The 16,244-nt window shown below is 43.4% G+C and overlaps 1 protein-coding gene across 1 annotated transcript in view; it reads right to left on the bottom strand.

Moving 5' to 3' along the window:
• The window catches only part of BCKDHB (branched chain keto acid dehydrogenase E1 subunit beta), a 159,930-nt gene that overhangs the window by 132,058 nt on the left and 11,628 nt on the right, over positions 1–16,244 (bottom strand). The gene's annotated exons all lie outside the window — the stretch shown is intronic.

Here is a 16,244-nt window from a genome sequence, read left to right as displayed (position 1 = left end):
TCCTTCTTGAGCTTCATGTGGTCTGTGAATTGTGTCTTGGGTAGTCCTAGCTTTTGGGCTAATATTAACTTATCAGTGAGTGCATACTATGTGTGTTCTTTTATGATTGGGTTACCTCATTCAGGATGATAGCTTCTAGTTCCATTTATTTGCCTAAGAATTTCATGAAGTCATTGTTTTTAATAGCTAAGTAGTACTTGATTGTGTAAATGTACCACATTTTCTGTATTCATTCCTCTGTTGAAGGACATTTGAGTTCTTCTAGCTTCTGATTATTATAAATAAGGCTGCTATGAACATAGTGGAGCATGTGTCCTTATTATATATTGGAGCATCTTTTGTGTATATACCCAGGAGTAATATAGCTGGGTCCTCAGACAGCACTATGTCCAATTTTCTGAGGAATCGCTGTAGCATTGTGAATGACTCTGGGGAGAAAAGGCAGTCTAATGGCCTGAGTTTTAAAAAACTCAGACTATTACAACTATTTAAGCTTCAGAAATTTGAAAAGAAAAACATAAAATTTAATTTCAGACAAGATGACTTGTTTCAGCCAAACCAATGGAAAGAGACAGGGAGGGGAAATTTTGAGAGAACTCTTTTGTCTTTTTGTTGCAGGTGGAGACAGGCCTAATGCCTGCTAAACACACACTCTACCACTAAGATACACCTCAAGCTCTGGCTCTCATCTTTTTACTAAGATCAAAGGGACATGTTTGTTGGTGGGATGATGTAAACTTCCCTAGTGCATGTAACTAAAATGTATTCAGGCCTAGTGATGCATCTCAGTGATGTTCTAACCTCCCCGCCTGTACACAAGTTCCTGGGTTCTATCCCTGGCATAAGGGGAGGTAGGGGTTGTCCTTAACATTGGAGACTAGAAAAATTAACACTGGAAATGTAATTTTTCAAATAACCTGCACATCGCTGATTCTGATAAACAGATTCCAGGGAACGGGCAGAAGGTGCCTCTGAATGACCCTGTGGCTGCTTCACCTCGGCTGACTATATGACAAAGCCCACCCTTCCAGAAACACCAAAGACAGACTTGAATCATCCTTGTGATAGCAGCTGGAATTTAAGGGCAAGCCAACCCCATTTTTCTTTTTACTCTCCCTTCATTTATATGGAAATGAGATGTTTCCGAAAATGTATCTGTACCCAGTACCTACGTCAACAGCAAAGCTCTAAGCACACAAATTCCTCCAGCTGATTCTTGACTGTAAGGGAAAACAACCAGGCAGCAGCATCTGAAACCCGTGTGCGTCATTCACCAAGAAGGACATTACCAAGCTGCCAATTCCCATTAACCTGCCTGGCTTTAAAAATAGCCTAAACTTCCCTATCTAAATAGGATGCTGCCCTTTTCTCCGAAGCGAAGGGAACAGAACACAGAAGTATAAAAAATAAATGAGCTTTTCCCCCTTTGTAAACAGGAGAAGGTTGACAGCAAACCAATTCTACACCCAAACTGAGGGGCTATTAATAAAACAAGCACAAGAAAATGAAGAATCCATTTTAAACAGAAAACAAACAATGTTCTTCAAATATCATCGGCCATTTTTTTTTTCAAAAAAAAAAAAAAAAGATCCATCAATTTCACAGCCAGGAACAAACTCAAGGCAAACATGTGAGCAAAACTAAACACAACTTATTCCATAATTATGAGCTTTAATATAGCCCCAAGACAGCTCAGTGTAAAAATGTCCCCGAAGAACTGATGTTTGCCCAAAGAGGGAAAAAATAGTTTTGAACAATATAAATTATTCTTCTCCAAATCTGAAGTGCTTTCTAATTTTTATAGCGTCTCACATCAGCATTTCCTAAGCTAGCTCCAGATATTTTTTCCTCTAAAATCAATTATAGCCAACAAATCCTACAGCCCATTCCTACAGCCTAATTGCTTGCAGAGAGCACTTTTCTGTTTTATATTCCAATGAACAGATAATATAGAATCAGAAAAACATCAATAAGGGCTGGAGAGATGGCTCAGAGGTTGAGAGCACTGGACGCCCTTCCTGAGGACCCAGGTTCAACTCCCAGCACCCACATGGAAGCTCACGTCTGTCTGTAACTCCAGTCTCAGGGGATCTGATGTCCTCTTCTGACCTCCAAGGTCACCAGGTACACACATGGTTCACAGACATACACAGAGACAAAACATCACATACATAGAATTAAAAGAATGATAAAAGAAAGAAAAGCACCAATAGATGTATCCAATAAAAAAAAAAAAAAGCAGAAATTAGGCAGGAGAGGTCACTAATCAGGCTACCAAATGCATATCTCCACTGGCTGGGAAACGTGTTTTCCCCATACTAATTTCAGATGTGTTGTGGGCCTGCGTACTGGAGGCTTTCCATGGAGCTCTCTGGTCCTGCTGGGTGCGTGGGTTCGGGCGAAGGGGAGAGAACTCGGGCAGGGAGGAACTCCGCCCACCTCAGTTGCTGGGGCTGCCCCGCCTCCTTTCCGCAGCTACTGCTTCAGTTGCTCCTGGAAGTCTCAGGCAGGGCTGAGCCAGCAGAAGACAGGCTAGCTGGTGAGGGGTGCAGGGGAGCTTCCGGAAGCGATGTCAAGAGAGGAGATCTCTTCCCCAAGTGGTGGTGTCACAGCTCTTAGGACAGAAGTTCTCAGAAGACACAGTGATTTTTGCACACACACACACACACACACACACCTTTATTCCGTCTGGATAGGATTCTTATATACTGTCTTGGGGTGGGTCAGAATCTGACAACAGGTACTTCCTATTGGCTTGGCCATACCTCACATACTTATGGAAGAGCATGTATGGTCCTGCTGCTATATGACTGATGGCCACAAACCTCTCTACAGGGGACTGTGCCAGCCAGCAATAGAAGAAGAAGCAATGTATGTCACTTGAAATGAAGGGAATAGAGACAGTTGTTTTTCAGTATCAGAGACATTTGGGAGGCATGGATTTTAGATTTTTTTTCTTTTTCCCTTTCTTCTCTACAAACCCTCCTCTATATCCTTCTTTGATCTCATGTAAATTCGTGGCCTCGTCCTCTGTTAACTGTAAATACATATATGTGTGCACATGTGGCTTTTCCCCCTAAATACATACATACAACTCTCTCAGTCTAAAACAGGTTATTTGTTTTCAGGGTATTTGCTATTGGATAACCAACTGATAGGCTCGTTCCTGACGAGGACTGTTATTTAAGCATGGGCCCAGTCAGTTCCAAGTCAGACACACAGCTAAAGCGAACCAGGATCCAGACTCTAACCCAGTGTTCTGAGATTAAAGAAACCTCCATTCATCGTCCACACCATGGGAGGATTTAGTCAGTGTCTTGACACGTTAGTAATCTAACCTATTTCTGACCATGCTTTTCCATATAATTAATATGGAAAAACTATGGAATAACTGCCTTCATTTGGGTCAGCCAGTCAGCGGTGACCTCTGGTGGGAACAGTGGAAGTATCTCAGCCTGCCCTCCACTCGTTATTTCACCCTTCACTGTTGCCCCAGCCTCGTCTCGCCCCATTTTCCTGAACGTCCCAAAACTCACAAATCCCGTCAATTTACCCTGACGGACAGTTTGTCCTTTCCTGCTGTCTTCCCAATAGGGCCAACGACTAATCCTCACACTTCTCCACCAGGCGTCACGACAGCTGCACCTTCCAGAAGTATAAATTCCCAGGTATCACAAGTTAGATACCTGGAGATTGGGCTCCTGCAGTCTGGGTCCTCAAAAACCTTCCAAGTTCAAATCCCTGGCCCAGCAGTCACCTCACCCCTGGCTGTCCCGCCTCTCTACTCAGCTCCCCCATGTTGCAGCCAAAGTCAGATACTAACTCAAACTTGTATGTCTGCTTTCAGGGATGACCTTTCAGTATTGGATAACCAACTGGTGTGATAACCCTGAGGAAGGCTGTGGTTTAAGCACGGACTTCTCATATTCTCATATTAAGATACCATCCTTATCTTATCCCCTTAGTGTCCATATTCTCATATTAAGGGAGCAAGTACCAGGGCATGGAAGCATAATGCCTAGCTGCCTCCAAAATTCACTTTCCTGTACCTCTACATGCCAGAACTCTGAACCCCTGGCTGCCCATCTAACACAGAATGCACAGGACACCTTCCATAGTCAACGCTTCGTCTCTGTACATGTTGCCTTTTCCATGTGGATCAACTGAACGATTCTGCCAGATGGTGCAGGGACGCTGAGGGTCTGAGAGCTTCCTCAGAAGACTTTCCACCCATTCACCTTATTTCATTGCCTTAACCACACCCTGTTTCCAAACGTCTCTGGTACTGCCATGCCCAGAGTGGGCAGTTTTATGACATGAGCTCGGCTAATTCTTGGCTAGCCACTGTAGATCCCATTTTCCCATGCTATAAGGCCTTTTACTTTTGAACTTCTAACAGTTTTCCCAAGGCTATCCCTGGTCTCACCATTCACATCCATGATAACTGCTTTGCAAAGGAAGACCCTTATATTTCAGTAGCCTTTAGAGAGAGAGAAAAATAGATCACATATTAGTCTTTCTATAGAGGTCTCCACGGCCATTTGCTGTCAAAACTCTTGGTGCACAGTTTACATACACTTCACATAATTTAACTCCCCCTTTTTTAGTTAAAGTCTGTCCTAAAGAAAAGAAACAAAGTTTCTTGGCATTTTGTATGTGGTTTTTATATTGTTACTTCAAACTTAAATATTTTACTCCATATGTAATGTAGTGTTGGTTTATCCAGTACATTTTGATTTGCTTAAATGCAGAAACAAAACACTTGCAGAAAGAAATACAAGGTCAAATAGAGGAGAAGGGATTGAAGAAAAGATTATTCAGAGGCTGCCTCACCTGGGGATCCACCACATATGCAGCCACCAAACCCAAGCACTATTGCTGATACCAAGAAGTGCTTACTGGCAGGAAGCAGATAGAGATGCCTCTTCAAAAGCTCTGCCAGAGTCATACAGATACAGCTGATCATGCTTGCAGCTAACCATCGGACTGAACATGGGGACCCCAATGAAGGAGCTAGAGAAAGCACTGAAGGAGCTGAAAGAGTCTGCAACCTCATGGGAAGAACAAAATTATCAACCAACCAAACCCTCCAAAACTCCCATGGACTAAAACACTAACCATTGAGCACACATGGAGAGACCCATGGCTCCAGGTGCATATGTAGCTGAAGATAGCAGTGTCTGGCATCAATGTGAGAAGAGGCCTTTGGTCCAGGGAGGGTGTGTTTTCCCAATGTATGGGAATGCTAAGGCACTGGGGTGGAGAGGGTGATTAGGAGTGAGTGCACCTTCCTGAACACAAGTGGAGGGGGAGGGAGGATGGGAGCAGGGTGGGAGAAGGGGTTAACATTTCAAATGTAAATACAGAGAGTATCTAATTAAAAAAAGAAAGAACATCTTAAAATGTAGGTACCCTCTGGGGCATTGGTTCTCAGTTTTGGCTACGTATGTGAACGACCTAAAGACATCTTCAGACTGCAATACCGCATCCTACTCCTTCAAGGAACTCAGCGTCTCTGAGTGACGACAGGCATCAGTGATGCTGAACGTGGGCAAAACCAGGGAGCGGCACTCAGCAGAACTGGAGCTCTCTGCGCAGACCTGTACTGGATATTTACGCCATTTATGAACATAAGCAACCATAGGCATCTGCTCTCCTTGGATGGCAACACCAACAAATTCTTGATCTTGATAAACTGGCCCTTAAACCAGGAAGGCAACTCCACTGAAGTACATCGGCCTAGACCAAGTTTAGTCATATTTTTTCCAGCCTGTTAAAAAACTCGCACAGTATATGTCTCATGACCACTAGTCAAAGTACCAATGGGACCAGTGCATGACAGCCTTTCTCTACTGTGTGTACTGCCCATCTCTGCCTTGTTATTTCTTCATAACTTGTGGTCAACAGTCCAACAGTCATAGCACATGTGTGAAGGAAACCAGAGATTATTTTGAGTGGCAACCTTCCAGTTCTTCAAATACTATAAAACAGGCCCAAATAAACAAAACAGAGTTGCCAGGCAGTAAGGGTTTCAAAGTGGCTATACAGCAGAAGTTCAGGAACCTTGCTCCTGCCAGAAACAAACGCCAGAGGGCATGTGTTGAACTTGCAGGTCCCCAGAAGGCCTGTTGTCCCTGAGATCTGACTACTCAAAAAGTGATACCGGAGAATTACAGAAGCCACAAGTCCCCCTCAAGCAGCCCTGAAAATTCAATTCGAGTGAAGGCAGGGACCTTAGAGGCCTATATCACTACACAACCAAAAACACCTCCTATCTCCCTTCTTCCTAGAAGATGGACAGTACTCTTGGAAAAGGCAAGAAGAGTAAGGCAAGGCAGGACACCAAGCCTTCGTTAGAGTCAACTGAGAAAGACTGACTCCCTGTGGTCTGGAAAGAAGAGACTACACTGTGTCCTAACTATTGGACCTCATCCCTTCACAGTTCATCAGAAATTAACCACCTAAACAGACACTACTAATACCAGAAGGAGATCTGCAAATAAAGTTGAGCAGGTAAATCATGGTGCATCAAACCCTATGGAAGTCACATGGGAAACAGACCCTGGTGCCAATAACTGTCCCGTGATCCATGCTTCCCTGGACCCCTCCATGTACAACAAGAGGTGGACACCATAACCAGAGTCATGGCACTGTCCTTTGAAGGCAGTTTCAAAGAGCCATGCAGTCTGACTTGACTGTTTCTTCCTTTGTTAATGAAGACTGGGGAGTAAGCATCCTTAGGCTGAGAAAACCGGGAACAAGGTTTACTTTGCTAACGTCTTTAACTACAATGGGAGCTAACTCGGAGTAGTGAGCTGCCTTCTTCTCCTACTTCACGCTCTAAGGAAAAACATCTGCTACCCACACAGCCAATCGAGATAACTGGTGAGAACGGAAGAACAACCAAGCATTGGAATTCTTCAGTTCTAGAGTTGCTTAGGAGTCTCTGGGAGCAATCAAGACAGGGTATGTAGGTCAGAGCCTCCCAACAGATGGGATCCTCAGAATGTACCTTCAGCATCCTGTGTGGTGAAGGAAGCCATTAAAGAGAACACAGCTAAGACAGCACTAGCAAGCATTTCTCTTTTAATGTAGTCATACCCTGTAAACATACTCTGTGGCCAAGGCAGCAAAGGGCTACAATATTCACTGGTATATACAGACAGAGTGATTAAAAGTATTCCGTGGACAGAACCTCCACTGAATATTTATTTAACACAAGGAAAGTAGACCAATACAATGTACGAACCTGTAATCCCAGCACTGAGGCGACAGAGGCAGGAGGATCGCAAGATTGAGGCCACCTGGGACCCTGTGAAAGGGAGGAAAAGAGGAGGAAGAGAGGGAAGGAGACAAAGAAAGGGGGAAGAGAGAAACAGATATACCATCCTATTGTTTAATTTCAATTCAAATAAGCACAATGGATTTGGGGCATGCAGTATGCTCTGTTTCTTGTTTTAATTAGAAAATTAATATGTTCCTACAGTGATTTAAAGTTTCCTCCTGAACTTGGTGAACTCCCACTTTTTCTAAAACAAACACTAAAGTTCAATATAGAAGAAACCTAGTCTAATTGAGAGTCCAGTGCTGGGGGTGTCTTCCCTTCTGGCTCAGACACGCGTTTCTTCTTTGTTTCTACTGGACTCCCCACTAACAAAGACCAGAAAAGAAGAAGATGGGTTAAATGAGCAGCCTGCCCAGAAAAATGAACAGAAATTCCTTATTACTAAAGACACTTGTGCTTCCAGGAGCCAGAACTACAGAATAAGAATCCTTTGGCTAATTTATGTCTGGCCAGACGCCACTGCTTCTGGCTGGGGGCCAGAGGACCTGTGGGAAGGGGTGGCAGGGTGCCACAGAGAAGGTCACGCACTGCATGGCTAATGCTGCTTTTGGGTGTAGCTGCTCACCAGGAAACTGAAAACTTTCGGTCCAGCAAGCTTCCCAAGTGACTTCTCAGCTCATGACATTTGCCAACTTTTACCTAACTGATCTTCATCAACCCTGCCAATCAAAGCAAGTGAGAAACCCCCATCTATTTAAATGGGAACAGAAAACAAAGCCAATGTTCTCCAGACTTCTGTAGCTCTCACAAAGGAGTCTCACTCAGCAAATACCTGGCAAATGACATTCATGCTGTCTGTCCCTTCCATGCAAGGTTTGTTTTTACTGGCTACGCCTAGTCTGGGTAGAGAATGACTTTTTCCTAGTGAATTTAATAATCATTACTATGTGATCTTAGAGCTGTATTACACACACTAAGCAACGAAATCCCAAGCTAGGATTAGAGGCAGAGAATGTGCCTCCCTGTTCGCTATAATGACCTGTACATTAAGATTCCTGAAGTGACTGTGTAAGTGACAATATCAGCTCCAGGTCAAGCCGCCCTGAAGTGGCTACAGTTGTCATGCATACAGCTTCTACTGGGGGAAAAACATCCTTGAAAGAACTCAGCAATGACGATTTGTTTCAAGTTGAACAAAAGAGGGTGAAAGAATCTGGGCATACAGAGATGCTAAAGGCTAATCCGAACCATTCCAGGAAAAAAAAAAAAAAAAAAGACCTTCGTATCCAGCCTCTTCATCCTCATGATCCAGAAGTCTAGATGAGCTTTTGTTAATCATACTCCTTCACTGCCTGACGATCCTTAATAAATTTAATAAATCATTAAATTGGTAATCCCCGAAGAAACCTGAGCAACTGAAACTAAGGGACCCACAATGCTATAGGGTAGTCTACTTTTGTAACTACCCTAACCCCATCTAAGCTGATCTTTAAATCTCCAAGTCAGCAGTGACCACAAGTCTGTTTGTAATTCTTCAACACCCATGGTTTTACTTTAAAAAGGAGGAAGATGATGATGACAAGATACATCAACAACCGTCAACAGTTGAACGGAGCAGGCGCAGAAACTGAGTGTTGGACTCTCCCAAGCATGGCCAGGATCATGGTGTGAACATCAAAAGGGTGAAGAATCAACCAAAAAAAAGTACTTTAAAAAAATAAATAATAATAATGTGTGTGTTTCCAAAGGTGCTAATGATGATGATAATAATAATAATAATAATAATAATGTGTTTCCAGAGGTGATAATGATAATAATAATAATTAATAATAATAATAATAATAATAATAATAATAATAATAATAAAGTGTGTGTTTCCAGAGATGCATGAGTATTCTCTCAGGCCAGAAGTGGACATCAGATTCTGAGGCTTGAGTGAAAAGCAGTTGTGAGCCATCCAACATCAGTGCTGGCAACCAAACTTGGGTCCTCTGGAAGAGCAACAAGTGCTCTTACCCAATGGGCCACCTCTCTCACCGCCTCACTGTTTGTTTGTTTAAATGTGTTGAATTCACAAACTACAAAAGTCTCAAAGTGGTCACAGTCCCATTTCTAAATTTCTAAGAGTCCCTTCTAGAGGGGCTCTTGTGGCTGTAGATACATAATTACTGCAGCTGAGCTAAAGTGCAAAATACTGAAGGGCAGCTAAGGCCACGACCTTCTAGTCTTCATGCGAAGGTCAGCCAAACCCAGGGATGGCAGGCGGTCATGTGGCATTCGCTGGGTAGTTCTGAACTCTTCAGATGAATAGAATTTGTCTTTTGGTGATTGTTATTTTATGTTAAATCTCCCTTAAAATATGCCATGTATGTTGGGGTACATCTTTAATCCCAGCACTCAGGAAGCAGAGGCAGGTGGGTCTCCATGAGTTAGAGGCCAGCCTGGTCTACATAGGGCACTCTGAGCTCGTCAGGGCTACATAGTGAGACCTGCTTTAAAAACAAATAAGAAAAAGAAAGAAAGAAATCAATGTATTTGTGCTGTTTTCATTCATTTGCTCTTGTTTGTCTGTGGTGCTGAGATTTCATCCCAGGGCCTCACTCTTCCTAGGTAAATGTCTATCCCCGGCTTTATCTAATGTTTAAAGCCTATATTTTTACTCTTCACTAAAGGAAACACATCAAACGTTCCCCAGTGATCTGTGATAAAGTGAACAGTAATGTGGAAAAGTTTTACACCAAAGACTAGATGAGTCAAACAACTCTGCATACATAGAAAGTTTTTTTAAAAGTGGAATAAACAAAAATACTTAGAGCATACTATACTACAAAGTAACAAACAATACTTCCATCGATTAAAAGGGATCATCATGAAGAAAGACATGCAGAGGAGGCATGGGGTCCAGGTCTGAGAGATTACTATAGGAAATCCATCCCTCAAAAGATATGTGACATCATCACAGCCAAGGCAAGTCATACTTGAAAATGTAAAAAAAAACTTTTACCATTTAACATGTGGCTTTTCATAAAAATACAAAGCCTCAGTTCCCTACTTCTAAATGGTCAAGTTTAAAGAGAGCTGAGTCAGCATTGTGCTACGGACGCTCACTACCTGATCAGGCTGATCTCAGTCTATCTCCTAAGCTCCTGCTCACACTCAACACTGGAAAAGTTTAAAACTGTGCCACCGTCAAATAAGGCTGAGGAAAGCTGGCATAAGGACATCACATTCTGCTTAAAATGTCAAAAAGAACACCTGTCTGCAGCTCTAACATTTAGTGTTTAACCAATTAGGGAGGAAGAAAAGAGGGAAAGTACCAGCTTCCAGCAGAATGACTTAATGCTCTAGAAGCTGTTTGGGAGAAAAGCACAGAGTTCTCAAACATTTTAAGATGAACTTCCAATAGCTGGTCCTTACTCCACACATAAGTCAAAAGCTTTGGGCTTTGCTGAATTAGAATTCCTCTTTCTCTCTTCCAGTTTTGCTTGGGTATACCAGGTGGGCCTCAAATTCATAAGTGGCTTTAACCTCTTGATCCTCCTGCCTCTGCCTCCTGTGCTGAGATGGGTTTCTCAAGTTCTGGGGATTGAATTCAGGGTTCCTGCATGTTAGACAAGCACTCTGTCAACTAAGCTGACGTACATACATATACGTCCTCTAGCTCCAGAACTCTTTGTGTTTCTTTCTCTCTTACCCATGTGGGGGAGGGGAGCTGGGGGGAGAGCAGCTCGCTGTACAACCTTGGCTGGCCTCAGACTTAGGATGTATACCACACTGGCCTCAAACTCATAATGATCTGCCTGCCTCAACTCTGCCTTCTGGGATTAATGGTGTGTGACACCACCCTGGGCTAAAAACACACTTTTACATTTTTAACTTCTTTATAGAAAGGAGCTGCTGCTCTGATTGGCACTGGTCACTCCGGATGGCTAACCTCTCAGAGCTTCCATTCTGTGGCTTTTTGTGAGAGATGAACAGACAGACTAAGGCTTCTCAGCCTCAGTACTAATGAGCCAAGACTCTCTGGACTACACACAGCCTTCTTTTCTCTCCAACTCTGATACCTTATAAAACACTAACTAGCTCATCCTCTTAAATGCCGTTTGTTGAACCATTGTTCAGAAATGCCGCTAAGAGAGCACACTCAGTTAACCTTTGAGAGATTAAAATAAGGTGGCTACTTCTGACAACTTGAATTTTAGTAGATTCTAAAGTGTAATAAAAAGTGATTTTTTAAAAAATCGACAAAGCAAATAAGCAAGTCAATATAAATTAAGCACGGATTAAGAAATGAGATTTCATCTCATTTCTGAAGGTAATCCCACCAAATGAACAAACAAAAAAAATAAGAATTTGATAAAAAAAAAAAAAACCACACGCACAGCTCAACAGAATGAACAAATCATGTATTCCGTTTCTCCAAAGATTTTTTTTGTGTGTTTTTAATAAGGTGTTTTCTTTAGCAAAAAATGAGCTTCAGTTTTCTAGACACCAAACCCTCACCTCACCAACTGCTGCCCCTCAGTGCAGGTCTGACGCTGAGTCCAAAAGCAAAGCCATCAGCTTGACCAGCCTTTGGACAGTAGGGCTGGATAGCAGAGGGCCATTTGCTATGCTGACGATATCGATGTCATTGTTCAGAAAAACGCTGGAGACCTGTCAAAAAGCGATGCATATGCCTCTCAGGTCTGGAACTAATCTTGAAAAGACACTTCTTAAAATAACATTCAACAGTGCCTATGGTCATCCAGAGAGCAACACATGAGGGGGACCAGAAGAAAGCAGAAAGAATTGCCTGAATAGTCCATGGGGTCTCCACCCTACCAGTGAGGACAGACGCCAAAGGTCAACTCACAAACGCAGGCACATGAACTCTCTCTTTTGTTCACCATTGCCCTCCTTCTCCCTCCCAACGTCGACATCCTAAAGTGTCTGGTCATACGACTGCATTGGTGTTTAGAGAGGAAAACAGCTAAGTGGTTATGTTAGCTCTCTCGAGCTGCTATGGTAGCCTCACATGGATGAAGGAATGGATGCTGTAATGGAAAAATCCCCAGCGCCTGAGAAAAGGCAGACGTCGGCCGGGCGTGAGACTCCTTCAAGTTCTCTTTCTCACCTAAGTTTGCTGCAGTGTCTGGGCCAAAGGGAGTGTAAGAAGCACAGTGCAGCCGTATGTGGAGCGGTGCAGAGCAGTGCCGTGCAGACCACAGCTTCAGGAGCGGAAACTGGAAAGTGAGCCATGAGGGGTAAGGGTGGGGGATAGCTTGGGATAGGTAAGGAATGTAATAGAAGACACGGGGTACACAGTGAGGATTCAAGGACAGGGAAATGGGGAGGCCGGAAAAGGTGGAGACAGAATCACCCAAGGCTGGATATGTGTGAAAATGCCACCATTAAGAAGCCTGTTATTTTGTGTGCTAACTGAACAAAGAGATTTTTAAAGGAAAAAAAATTATAGATGCATACAGCAGTCTCGTGAAAGACACGCACCTCGCACACAAGGTCAAAGGAGACCATGCATATGCAAGTGACCTTCAACAGGAGAAAACACTGTCCCCACAAACCACTCTCTTGACCCTTGCTTCCCTGGAAGTGTGCTAGCTCCATCCGATGATGCTCTGAGACAAATCTCAGCGCCCATGGCACTTAAAGCTGCCGTTTAGTACACAATGAGTTGCTAGGGACAGAACATGCTATTGCTTTTCATTTCCAAGGCACTCAGGTTGTTCTATCAAAGGGCAGGGAAGAGAAAAAGAAACAGTTTGATGCTTTTAGATTTCCATTCATCCTTTTGGTTTAGCGTGGCCTCTAATCATGCATCTCTTTCACAGTAATACGAAGCAGTGTCCAGCTTTCCAACACTACATCTGTAAACCTGCACAACTTCAGTCTTTACCTCCTGATGGATGCAAAACCCTTGGCCACAGTTCCACACCAGTACAAGGCTCAGCACTCATTGAAAAGCACAGGCTGCCACCTACTGGCCATGAGCCTTCCTGCACCATACACACAAGGCTTCCCAGAACAGGAAGCCTGGGTAACTCGGTCTGCTTTCTATTATGTGATGATAAAACACTGTGACCAAAGGAACTTGGAGAGGAAGGGATTATTTCACCTTACAGCTTAATTAATGTATGCATGAAGGGCAGTCAGGGCAGAGTCTCAAGGCTCAAACCAGGAGGCAAGAACTGAGGCACAGACCATGGAGTGACTAGTAGTTTGTCTCCGTCACCTGCTCCACTTGCTTTCTTACACGAACCAGGACCACCCGCCCACGGATGGCACGGCCCACTGTGGGTTTCACCCTCCCATACAGATCATTAGTCAAGAAGATGCCCCACGGGTGTGTCCACAGGACAGTTAGATAGTTGTCTCTCAGATGACTCTAGCTTGTGTCGAGCTGTTGAAAACCAATAGTCAGCACATCATAAAAAACAAGCGTCTCCAACTATATTATTACAATATTTTTAGTTTGTATAAATTATTCTAACTTCCTCAAATAATGGTGGTAAGCAAACATGTTTATGTGAAACCGGAAGATTCCTGGAATACACTCGGAAGAGCAGAGATTATTTTTTAAAGTATTTATTTGAGTTTTGTGGGTTTTGTCTCTTTCCTTTTTTTGTTTTGTTTTTTTTTTTTTTTTTTTTTGCTTTTGTTTTTTTTGGGGGGGGGGTGTTTTGTTCTTATTTTTTTCTTTTTCGTGCCATGAACCAAAAATATTTCTGTAGGTGTAAGAAAAACCTATCTTCACATATTCTCTCCAGCATCCACATTACCCTTTAGTTCTAAAAAATGAACTTGGTCACAGAGCAAGTAACTTAACTGTCCATCTTCATCAGGCCAGACCGTTTGAGATTCGTACGCCGACCCTCACGGCTCCTTCACGCTGATGACACAGTACTGCAGCTAGAGATGTACAGGTGAAAGCCACGGACCCGGACCTGGTCTCGGCCTTTGTGCTTCCCGAATATAATCTATAGTACGCACCAGGCAACCATGTACCAATGTGTCGGTCCTGAGATAGTCCTTGGGAATGGCTGCTTTTTTAATATCTAGTCATGTGCTTACTGGTGTTTATTTACATGTCTTTCTGATCGTTATTTTATGACCTCAAACAACCTGACTTAGCTCACTGCTTTCTTTGTTACATCCATGTATAAAAGCACACTGCAACTGAAGTAAGGTGGTCTAAAGCATTAGACTGTTTCTGCCCCATTCCTTAAGGTCCCAGACAGAATGAACTCAGTAAAGAATCACACATGTGACCTTGTGGGAGGAGCCAGAAAAACTCTCCTCTGCGGCTGCGCCACACAAAGAAAACACCAAGTTGTACGAAGGGTAATTCTGCCTTTTAAATATGAATATACACAAACCTATTCAGATATGCTCCAGAGGTGCAGATATTCAGATGTGCCCAGTGATTCTCTCTGGAAATCCCTGAGCAATGTTGACTCTTTCTTCTATGTTTTCCTAACTTCCTGAAACAGTATACAATGTACACTGGTCTCTCTAAGATCAAACATATAAAAAGTTTCTCTTTTTTTCCCTAAAGATTTAAAAGTTTCTAAAAACAGGCAGTACAGAAGACAGCCTTTTAACCAACTTCTTCCGCCCCTCAAAGGTTCACATAACACACAGCTGGGAGGAAACAGAGGACTGGAACCTTGCTTATCAGAGGCAGAAAAAAAAAGAACCATGCTGATTGTTCTCAGTACACCACATGGAACTCGATACCCCGGACCTCAGGAACGCTGCAATAGGGAAACACAATAATTGTGTTAAAGCTCTTAACCGCCCTTGCTGCCCATTCAGAACGTACCTGAGCATTCGGGGCAGAGGCCACTGGCAGATGACTGACATCAACTTCTCCTAAGCCTGAATGTACCTGCTTTGTGCTCTGAGATTAGGGGAGAGTGAATGAAGAAATAAAGCATGGGGCACTGGAAAGGGATCGTTAGCAGTGAGAGCAGAAACACATTCATTAGCAAGTCAGACGGGCGAGCATTGTTAGAATCAGAGCAAGCTCAGACGGCTCTACCTCTGAGTGTAAAGACAATGAAACTGGCATGGAGAAAGGCAAGAGACACAGACTGGCTGTGTACAAAGACTCAGAGAAGGGGCTACAGGCTGGTGGACTACATCACCAACTTGGGCAGGCCACAGTGCTGTTACATTTACTCAAACACAGGTCTATCTAGACGCTGCTTCAGAGATGCCCATTAGCTATGAAGAACTTTTAAGTCCATAGCTCTAAATCCTCTAAGCAGAGAGTATTTCACAGCACAGAGTGGGCATTTTTTGGTCATCCCCAGGTTTTAAGTCTGAGGTTTCCCAAAGGAAACTAAGACTGAACCATAGGAATCCTGCCTGAGCTTCCCTACAGACTGGCCAGATCTCCACAACCATGTAAAGCAATGCTGTAATACAAATTAAATGTCCACCAATGTCTTAGTTGGGGTTTCCACTGCCATGAAGAGACACCATGACCAAGGCAACTCTTCTAAAGGACAACATTTCATTGGGGCTGGCTTACAGGTTCAGACGTTCAGTCCATTATCATCAAGGTGGAAGGCACGGCAGCGTCCAGGCAGACAGCGTGCTGGAGAAGGAGCTGAGAGTTCTACATCTTGATCCAACTGGGTCTCAGAGCCCATCCCTACAGTGGCACACTCCCTTCAACAAGGCCTCACCTCCTAACAGTGCCACTCTCTGGGCCAAGCAGATTCAAACCACAACAACTGCCAACAACAACCAAAGATCCATCCACTCTTACTAACATAGACCCATGGCAGAATCTTGAGTTTGAGACAACAGGACTCAGCTTGACTACAGTGAGTGGCAAGAGAAAGAAGTCCTTGGATAGATGAACATTGTGACAATCCATGTTATGAATTATTTTGGCATTTTGCAATCTGTGGCACAAATAGAATAAACCACATTAGAAGATTCCAGCTAA

This window comes from Micromys minutus (assembly GCF_963924665.1).
Source record: "Micromys minutus genome assembly, chromosome: 21".
In the NCBI taxonomy this organism is placed as follows: domain Eukaryota; kingdom Metazoa; phylum Chordata; class Mammalia; order Rodentia; family Muridae; genus Micromys; species Micromys minutus.
Note: the sequence above shows the minus strand (reverse complement) of the source record. Positions and strands in the feature narration are given on the sequence as shown.